Genomic DNA, 9,829 nt, shown 5'->3' with positions numbered 1-9,829 from the left:
TTTTTGTCCTAGGGTTCCCAGCGGGCTGGGAGGGCCAGATCTGTCAGGGTCACAGGCTCTGCCTGCTCCGGTGATGTGGCCGAGGACAGGTGCAGCGCCGGGGCCCCTCGCGGAGTGACTGGGGCTGGGCAGGGGGTGGCGTTGGCCCAGACCCTGCTCTCTACATCCCCGCTAGGGACAAGCTTGGGAGACCCTGGGAGCACAGACCCTCTGCCCAGACCTGCTGGCAGCAGAAAACGGAGCTGCCCTGTCCGGCCGGAGGCCTGAGGAAGGGTGCTTTCCTGGTGGCTGAAGGCAATGGCTGCTGTGTCCAGCAGAGGGCAGCACGGCCCCAGCCAGGGGTGCGCAGCAGTAGGCGTGAGCAGATCACCTGGAGCCCTTTCCACCCTGGAAGCAGCTGCCCCCACAAGCTGTCGCTAGCGCCCCCCCCTTGGCCTCTCGGCACCGGCCCAGGCAAACCCCAGCCCCAGACTTAGAGTCCTGACCCAGCGCACGGCGGCCAGTTGGACCGGGGGGATCCCGGGCCAGCCCAGGGTTCATCCACCCGGCCTCAGCCGGAGGGACCCCTTCCTCGGCCTCTCTTGGGGATCAGTGGATGGGACACCTGCTGAGCTGAGACCCAGCAAACTCATTGCCCTGAAGCATCATTGGGTTGGAAGGGGAACCAAAGTCCCCACCCCCACCCTGACGGCAGAAGTCCCAGCAGCTCCGGGGCCTTGGCACTGGGACCAAGCCAGCTCCCAGCAGGGCACCCTGGCCCCGGGTGAGTTTGAGGAGCTTGTGGGTACGGGGTGAGTGGCTCGTACACCTGCCCTTTCACCCGCAGGCCTAGGTCCTAGCTCCAGATTGCAGAGAAGCCCTGGCACCGCTCTCGGGGACTCAGAGACCATTTATTTGGCCTCCTCCCCTATTCTGCCCACCCCCCGGCCACCTGCCCCATCGCGCCCTGTCCGCCCGTGGATGGATTTTCTCCCTGAGCCTGGGAGCGAAGGCGGGTCCCCAGAGGGGGCTCTGCACACTCCTGTCAGGCAGGCGGGAAGAGATGTTTCTCTCTCTGGCTGGCCGGGTGCGGCGGGGGTTGGCCATGCCACCATGGACTGAGCCCAACGCTAGTTAGGAGATCGGGAAATCACAGGCTCAGAGGAAGAAACAACCCCCGGGGGGCGTCTCACTCACGAGTCAAGGCAACGGTTTGGGGGGTGCTGGGGGGCCCAGAGAGACACCCTGGATCCCTCCCCGAGCAGGCAAGCTGCCAGCGCGCCTTGTCTCATGAAGGGCAGATCCCAGCCCAGCCGGGAGGGAAGGATGTGGGGGCGCTTTGCTTTGTCAGACCGGAGCGTCTCCAGTGCACCAGGGCTCGGTCCGGCTTGCACGTTACAATCTGATTGTCTAGGTGACCATTGGCTTCCAATCGTTTGACGTGCTCGGCCCAGTGGTTAAGCACATGGCCCCTTGCGTTCCCTGAGAAGGATGCGAGGTGCGGGGCGTTCTGAGTGGGGGCTGTGAACGCTGCTCGTGCCCAGTGGAAGTAGGGGGCGAAGGGCAGGTCGCAGCGAGCTGCCCCAGCCCTGGGTGCCCGGGAAAGCTGCGCAGGGAGGCTGGGCTGGATCCTGGGAAGTAAGGGCAGCAGAAATGCTATTTCCCACTTCAGTAGGTGGGGGGAGGGGAAACGACTTCACAGGGCCCTTAGCGCCTTCCTTGTAGTGAACCCTGACGCTGTCCTCCCGCCATCCATCCCCATAGTCCCTCCATCCCCATCCCCACGGATCAGCCCTCCATCCACCCCCAGCATCCATCCATCCACCCGTCCCAGCATCCCTCCATCCATCCCATAAACCCCCAACATCCCTCCATCCACCCCCAGCATCCATCCATCCACCTGTCCCATCGTCCCTCCATCCTGCCCCATTGTTCCTCCCAGCCCATACGCACCCACCATCCCACACGCCCCCAGCGTCCCTCCATCCATCCCCATCCACACCCACCATCCCACACGCCCCCAGCGTCCCTCCATCCATCCCCATCCACACCCACCATCCCACACGCCCCCAGCGTCCCTCCATCCATCCCCATCCACACCCACCATCCCACACGCCCCCAGCGTCCCTCCATCCATCCCCATCCACACCCACCATCCCACACACCCCCAGCGTCCCTCCATCCATCCCCATCCACACCCACCATCCCACACGCACCCAGTGTCCCTCCATCCATCCCCATCCACACCCACCATCCCATACGCCCCCAGCCTCCCTCCATCCCTCCCCATAGACACCCACCATCCCATACGCCCCCAGCGTCCCTCCATCCATCCCCATCCACACCCACCATCCCACACGCCCCCAGTGTCCCTCCATCCATCCCCATCCACATCCACCATCCCATACGCCCCCAGCCTCCCTCCATCCCTCCCCATAGACACCCACCATCCCATACGCCCCCAGCCTCCCTCCATCCATCCCCATCCACACCCACCATCCCACATGCCCCCAGCATCCCTCCATCCATCCCCATAGACACCCACCATCCCATATGCCCCCAGCCTCCCTCCATCCCTCCCCATAGACACCCACCATCCCATACGCTCCCAGCGTCCCTCCATCCATCCCCATCCACACCCACCATCCCATATGCCCCCAGCCTCCCTCCATCCCTCCCCATAGACACCCACCATCCCATACGCTCCCAGCGTCCCTCCATCCAACCCCATCCACACCCACCATCCCACACGCTCCCAACGTCCCTCCATCCATCCCCATTCACACCCACCATCCCACACGCCCCCAGCCTCCCTCCATCCCTTCCCATAGACACCCACCATCCCATACGCTCCCAGCGTCCCTCCATCCATCCCCATCCACACCCACCATCCCACACGCTCCCAGCGTCCCTCCATCCATCCCCATCCACACCCACCATCCCACACGCCCCCAGCATCCCTCCATCCATCCCCATCCACACCCACCATCCCATACGCACCCATCATCCCTCCATCCATCCCCATCCACACCCACCATCCCACACACCCCCAGCGTCCCTCCATCCATCCCCATCCACACCCACCATCCCATACGCACCCATCATCCCTCCATCCCACCACAACCTGTCCCATCATCTCTCTTTCTCTTTGTGCCCATTTCCTTGATTTTGAAATGCTGGACCCTGCAAACTTGCAACGTGTGGCTCCCCCTAGTAGTCGCTGAGTTCAACCTCTAACTGTGGACGGGGCGGGGGAGGGGATTTTGGTGCCATCTCTGGGGTATGTCTCACCCTTTGGGGTCATGGCTCAGTGCTATGCCCGGGTCAGCCTGCGGGTTGAGCAGCAGGGTGGTGGGCTGCCCCAGGCTGTCTCTGCTGGCCTGGCTCCAGGATCAGGGGCTGGCTCTGGAGTCAAGCCGGGCTTTTGGCTGGGTCTGTCCCTGGATGGAGACCCAGGGACCACAGGGTGTAGCAGTGATGTGTGGGGGCTGCTTGTCTCTCTTAGCCAGGGCTGGGCAGTGCATCGGGTGCTGTGCTCTGGGGCTGGGTATTGGCAGAGCCAGGGCAGGGCTGGGCAGTGCACTGGGTGCTGTGCTCTGGGGCTGGGTGGGGCTGGGTATTGGCAGGGCTGGGCAGTGCACCGGGTGCTGTGCTCTGGGGCTGGGTATTGGCAGGGCTGGGCAGTGCACTGGGTGCTGTGCTCTGGGGCTGGGTGGGGCTGGGTATTGGCAGGGCTGGGCAGTGCACCGGGTGCTGTGCTCTGGGGCTGGGTATTGGCAGGGCTGGGCAGTGCACTGGGTGCTGTGCTCTGGGGCTGAGTGGGGCTGGGTATTGGCAGAGCTGGGGCAGGGCTGGGCAGTGCATCGGGTGCTGTGCTCTGGGGCTGGGTATTGGCAGAGCTGGGGCAGGGCTGGGCAGTGCACTGGGTGCTGTGCTCTGGGGCTGGGTATTGGCAGAGCTGGGGCAGGGCTGGGCAGTGCACTGGGTGCTGTGCTCTGGGGCTGGGTGGGGCTGGGTATTGGCAGGGCTGGGCAGTGCATCAGGTGCTGTGCTCTGGGGCTGGGTGGGGCTGGGTATTGGCAGAGCCGGGGCAGGGCTGGGTATTGGCAGAGCTGGGGCAGGGCTGGGCAGTGCACCGGGTGCTGTGCTCTGGGGCTGGGTATTGGCAGGGCTGGGTCAGGGCTGGGCAGTGCACTGGGTGCTGTGCTCTGGGGCTGAGTGGGGCTGGGTATTGGCAGAGCCGGGGCAGGGCTGGGCAGTGCATCGGGTGCTGTGCTCTGGGGCTGAGTGGGGCTGGGTATTGGCAGAGCTGGGGCAGGGCTGGGCAGTGCATCGGGTGCTGTGCTCTGGGGCTGGGTATTGGCAGAGCTGGGGCAGGGCTGGGCAGTGCACTGGGTGCTGTGCTCTGGGGCTGGGTGGGGCTGGGTATTGGCAGGGCTGGGCAGTGCATCAGGTGCTGTGCTCTGGGGCTGGGTGGGGCTGGGTATTGGCAGAGCTGGGGCAGGGCTGGGCAGTGCACTGGGTGCTGTGCTCTGGGGCTGGGTATTGGCAGAGCCGGGGCAGGGCTGGGCAGTGCACTGGGTGCTGTGCTCTGGGGCTGGGTATTGGCAGAGCTGGGGCAGGGCTGGGCCGTGCACTGGGTGCTGTGCTCTGGGGCTGGGTATTGGCAGAGCTGGGGCAGGGCTGGGCCGTGCACTGGGTGCTGTGCTCTGGGGCTGAGTGGGGCTGGGTATTGGCAGGGCTGGGCAGTGCATCGGGTGCTGTGCTCTGGGGCTGGGTGGGGCTGGGTATTGGCAGAGCCGGGGCAGGGCTGGGTATTGGCAGGGCTGGGCAGTGCATCGGGTGCTGTGCTCTGGGGCTGGGTGGGGCTGGGTATTGGCAGAGCCGGGGCAGGGCTGGGTATTGGCAGAGCTGGGGCAGGGCTGGGCAGTGCATCGGGTGCTGTGCTCTGGGGCTGGGTATTGGCAGGGCTGGGCAGTGCATCGGGTGCTGTGCTCTGGGGCTGGGTATTGGCAGAGCCGGGGCAGGGCTGGGCAGTGCACTGGGTGCTGTGCTCTGGGGCTGGGTGGGGCTGGGTATTGGCAGGGCTGGGCAGTGCATCGGGTGCTGTGCTCTGGGGCTGGGTATTGGCAGAGCCGGGGCTGGGCCAGGGGAGGTTGCCCATCACAGCACCATCAGGGTAATTAAAGCAGCAGCGGGCACATTGGCAGAGCCCGGGCGGGATCCAATGGGAACCCCTCGGCTTGTCTCTTGGAGCACAAGCGAGTCCCTGGGCCCCAGGGGAAAGGGAAAGCGCAGCAGAATCTCCAGGCCAGGAATATTAACGCCCTGCCAGGCAGTTCACGGCTGACCTTCCCAGCACAGAGCTCGTTTGCTTACAGCTGCCCCCCCCCCCCCCCCCCGTGCAGGGGAGCGAAGGGCATTTACCCTGCTCAGCGCCGCGCTCTGCACCCAGCGTATGGGCCGGGGCTGATCCCTTCTAAGCGGCACAGCAGTGCTGGCTGCAGGCCTGTCCTGGGGCCTGCCGGGGGCTTGTCTCCCTCCCCCCCCCGGCCTGCGTTTGCTGTGGAAAAACTCCTCTGTGCAGCAGGAGAACAGAAGAGTGGCCATGCCAGGGCAGCCCATGGCCCAGCTACCCGGCATCGGTGGGATGGGGTGCACACACTGACCCCGCGTGTTCCTCTCCTTGCACAGACCCTCGCCCTGCCCCATGCCCCGCCACCCGTGGGCACTTGGCTGTGCCAGTGACGGGGCTGGCTAGCCAGCGTGACTCACGCAGGAGGGCCAAGTGCTGGGCAGCTCCCGGGGCACTCTGCCCCCCCCCCCAGTGTCACCCTGGATCGCCAAAGGCAGCAGGCATTTGCCCACAGCTGCCACCCGGGGCTGCTGCGCCCCGCCTCTCACAGCCCCCCCTGCTGGAGCCCAGCCTTGGCCCGGGGAGCCCCCATCACAGCTGCTGGCCCTGCCTTCCCTGCAGCGAGGGCCCCTGACTTGGTGCAGCTGGGTGCTTTGGGGGCCTGGGGAGGCCCCCCCTTCCTGCTGGCAGCCCAGGGGAGCACAGATGAGTAGGGGAGGCAGTGTCTCCACACTGTTCCCCGCTTGTCACGTTATTGACGTGAACTGGGACCATATAGAACATGGGTGCAACCAAGGTCCTGTAGTGGCACCAAATCTTGTATAAAGGGGGTCAAATGAGGTGGCTAAGACAAGGTTTTGCTGGTTATGATTATGCTGTCTGTATGCATGTATCATTTTTGTATTTAAAGTTATGAATATTGGCTCTATACTGTCTGTATTTCAAACTTATGCTATGCTTCTGGGAGACATCCCAGACAAGCTGGTGTCAGCTCTGCCTAGCCGGCTTGATGGCCCATTAAGGACCATCAGCTATACAATGGACCCATTGAGAGAAGGCAGATACGCCTTGCAACTCAGCAAAGTTTGCAGGGACTGGACCATGTGACTCCAGACTCCATTTTGCTGTAATTTTCCACAGTAAGAACAAAGAGGTGTTCTTACACCTGGAAAAGACTATAAAAGGCTGATGTCTCGTCTCTTCAATCCTGCTTCTTACCTCTGGAGCAGGCCTGCACAATATGCGGCCCATGTGGGCTCACTGTGCGGCCCATGGGGGGTGAGTAGGCAAGCGGTGGGTGAGGGAGGGGGGCTAAGGAGGCGAGCGGGGGGTAGTGGCAGGGGGGCAGGTGAGCCAGCGGCAGGGGAGGGGGGCTGAGGAGGCGAGCGGTGAGTTTGTGGCTGACCTGGTCTACTGATCTGGTCTGGCTCCCATCCCCTCTCCAAGGGTTGCAGCTGTCCGGAGGTGCCTACCTTCCATGCCTTCCTCATTCACACCTCATTCATTCAACAGGGCAATTGATTACAAAGTGGGGGGAAGATCTTATGCTACTTCTAGCAAAAAGACATTTTTCTTTTACCTTAATTATACTACCTTACGAGCCCACTAGAACGTATTACAAAGGTTCAATACCGCTGTTTTGGTGGGGCAGCGCTGGGGAAGGAGGGTTTGTTTCTGCGGGGCGGGCGGCACTGGGGGGGTGTTTTGGGGGGTCTGGGCGGTGCTGGGGGGTGTTTCCGCGGCACTAGGGGGTTGTTTCCATGGGGAGGGCGGCACTGGGGAAGGTGGTGTGTTTCGGGGGGGGGCTGGGCGGCGCTGGGGGGGGGGGGTTTGGCGGGGCCGGGGGGGGTTCGGCCCTCAGCTGTTTTCTTTGGAGTAATTTGGCCCTCGCCGCTTTACGAGTTGTGCAGGCCTGCTCTGGAGGGACTTTGCTACAAACAGAAGCTCTGAACAAAGGACTGAGGACCCATCCCAGCGGGGGATGTTCCAGAGACTTGATTTGAACCTGCAGTTTATTCCATCACTGCTACAAGCCTGAACCAAGAACTTTGCCATTCCTGTATGTAATTGATTCCATTTAACCGATTCTAACTCTCATCTCTATCTTCTTCCTTTTATGAATAAACCTTTAGATTGTAGATTCTAAAGGATTGGCAACAGCGTGATTTGTGGGTAACCTGGGTCTGGGGCTTGGTCCTTTGGGATCAGGAGAACCTTTTTTCTTTTATTGGGGTATTGGTTTTCATAACCATTCGTCCCCATAACGAGTGGCACTGGTGGTGATACTGGGAAACTGGAGTGTCTGAGGGAATTGCTTGTGTGACTTGCGGTTAGCCAGTGGGGTGAGACCGAAGTCCTCTTAGTCTGGCTGGTTTGGTTTGCCTTAGAGGTGGAGAAACCCCAGCCTTGGGCTGTAACTGCCCTGTTTTAAGCGATTTGTCCTGAATTGGCACTCTCAGTTGGGTCCCGCTGAGGCTGGCCGAAGGGTGACTATGGGCCCATCCTCCGCTGCCTCTGCTGGCTTCAGGAGAGCGACAGCTGCCACCCACCGGGGATCTGGCCTGACACATTGTGCCGGTCCCCAGCATTCAGACGGGGTCCCTGGGCTGGCTCCGTTCCCTGCCCGCCCAGCACCACACATCCTGGGGCTCCATTAGGCGCTCTGGTGCTGGGCAGCAGAACAGCGCCCGACGATTGCCTAATAATGAACCCCGGGGCGCCCTTTCTCCCTGGCTGCACTTGTGTTTCACTCAGACACGCTCAGCTGGACGGGGACAGGGCTCTGCAGTGCCCTACGGCGGGTTCTGGGGCCCAACACTCACTGCAGGGCTCCAAACCAAGGGCCCCCCATGTCAGGGTGGGGCACGGGGCACCCCCCCATGGCTGGCTCTGCCCAGGGCTGTCGGGATGGGCACAGGCCCCCCCCATGGCTGGCTCTGCCCAGTGCTGTCAGGATGGGCACAGCCCCACCCCCCCATGGCTGGCTCTGCCCAGGGCTGTCGGGATGGGCACAGCCCCCCCATGGCTGGCTCTGCCCAGGGCTGTCAGGGTGGGAACAGCCCCCCCCCCCCCATGGCTGGCTCTGCCCAGGGCTGTCAGGGTGGGAACAGCCCCCCCCCGCCATGGCTGGCTCTGCCCATGGCTGTCGGGATGGGCACAGCCCCCCCCCCCCCAATGGCTGGCTCTGCCCATGGCTGTCGGGATGGGCACAGCCTCCCCATGGCTGGCTCTGCCCAGGGCTGTCGGGATGGGCACAGCCCCCTCATGGCTGGCTCTGCCCAGGGCTGTCGGGATGGGCACAGCCTCCCCATGGCTGGCTCTGCCCAGGGCTGTCGGGATGGGCACAGCCCCCTCATGGCTGGCTCTGCCCAGGGCTGTCGGGATGGGCACAGCCTCCCCATGGCTGGCTCTGCCCAGGGCTGTCGGGATGGGCACAGCCCCCTCATGGCTGGCTCTGCCCATGGCTGTCGGGATGGGCACAGCCCCCCCCCCCCCCAATGGCTGGCTCTGCCCATGGCTGTCGGGATGGGCACAGCCCCCCCCCCAATGGCTGGCTCTGCCCAGGGCTGTCGGGATGGGCACAGCCCCCCCATGGCTGGCTCTGCCCAGGGCTGTCAGGGTGGGAACAGCCCCCCCCCCATGGCTGGCTCTGCCCAGGGCTGTCAGGGTGGGAACAGCCCCCCCCCCCCCATGGCTGGCTCTGCCCATGGCTGTCGGGATGGGCACAGCCCCCCCCCCCCCCCAATGGCTGGCTCTTCCCGGGCTGGAGGCTACCTGGTTTAGCCATGTAACTCCCCCTGCTCGTGCCTGACGAGGAACCCAGCTGCTCCTGTTGATAAAATACTTTATTAATGCAAAGGGGGGGAGGAGTTTCCGGCACCCACGGCCCCCGCACCCAGGGGCCTGTCACCGCCGCTAGGGGCTTTGGAGTCTGGAGCACAAACCACGAACCTACCTCATTGCTAATACAGGGGTCAAAGTCTGGGCCCGGGCCCCCCCACCCCCGCACCCGGGGCTGGGAGGGAGCGGGGGAGGAGGGCATTGGGCAGCAGGCAGATGGGGGGGGGCAGGGGGCATCTCTAATAGACACTGAGCCACTTCCAGGGAGCCGGGCCCCTGGGCCCCCTTTCCAAGGAGCTGTGGTCCCAGGCTGTTGGGAGCCCGCAGTCCCTTCTCTCCCCCAGCAGGGAGCGCCCTCTCCCCGTCATAGAGCTGCAGGCCCCTAGGGCCGGCCACGGGCTCCCCCAGCCCCATCTTGGGCGGGGGGGGGGACACACAGGGGCAGTGCCGCGGGGGCACTGGGGGGGAGGGGAAACGTTGCGAATCTGCCCCGGCCCTGGACCCCTGGGACGTTGGTGTGGGGTGAGCACCCTTTGCTGGAGTGCATGGGCCATGCATTGGCTCTGACCAGAGGGGACCCCCCTCCAGGGGCGGGAAGGGCCCGTCCCGCCTAGCACCATGGGGGGAGATGTGGGTTTCAGGGCCGCCCTGGCT

The sequence above is a fragment of the Emys orbicularis genome, chromosome 1 (assembly GCF_028017835.1).
Source record: "Emys orbicularis isolate rEmyOrb1 chromosome 1, rEmyOrb1.hap1, whole genome shotgun sequence".
Taxonomy (NCBI): Eukaryota; Metazoa; Chordata; order Testudines; family Emydidae; genus Emys; species Emys orbicularis.
This window is presented reverse-complemented; position numbering follows the sequence as displayed.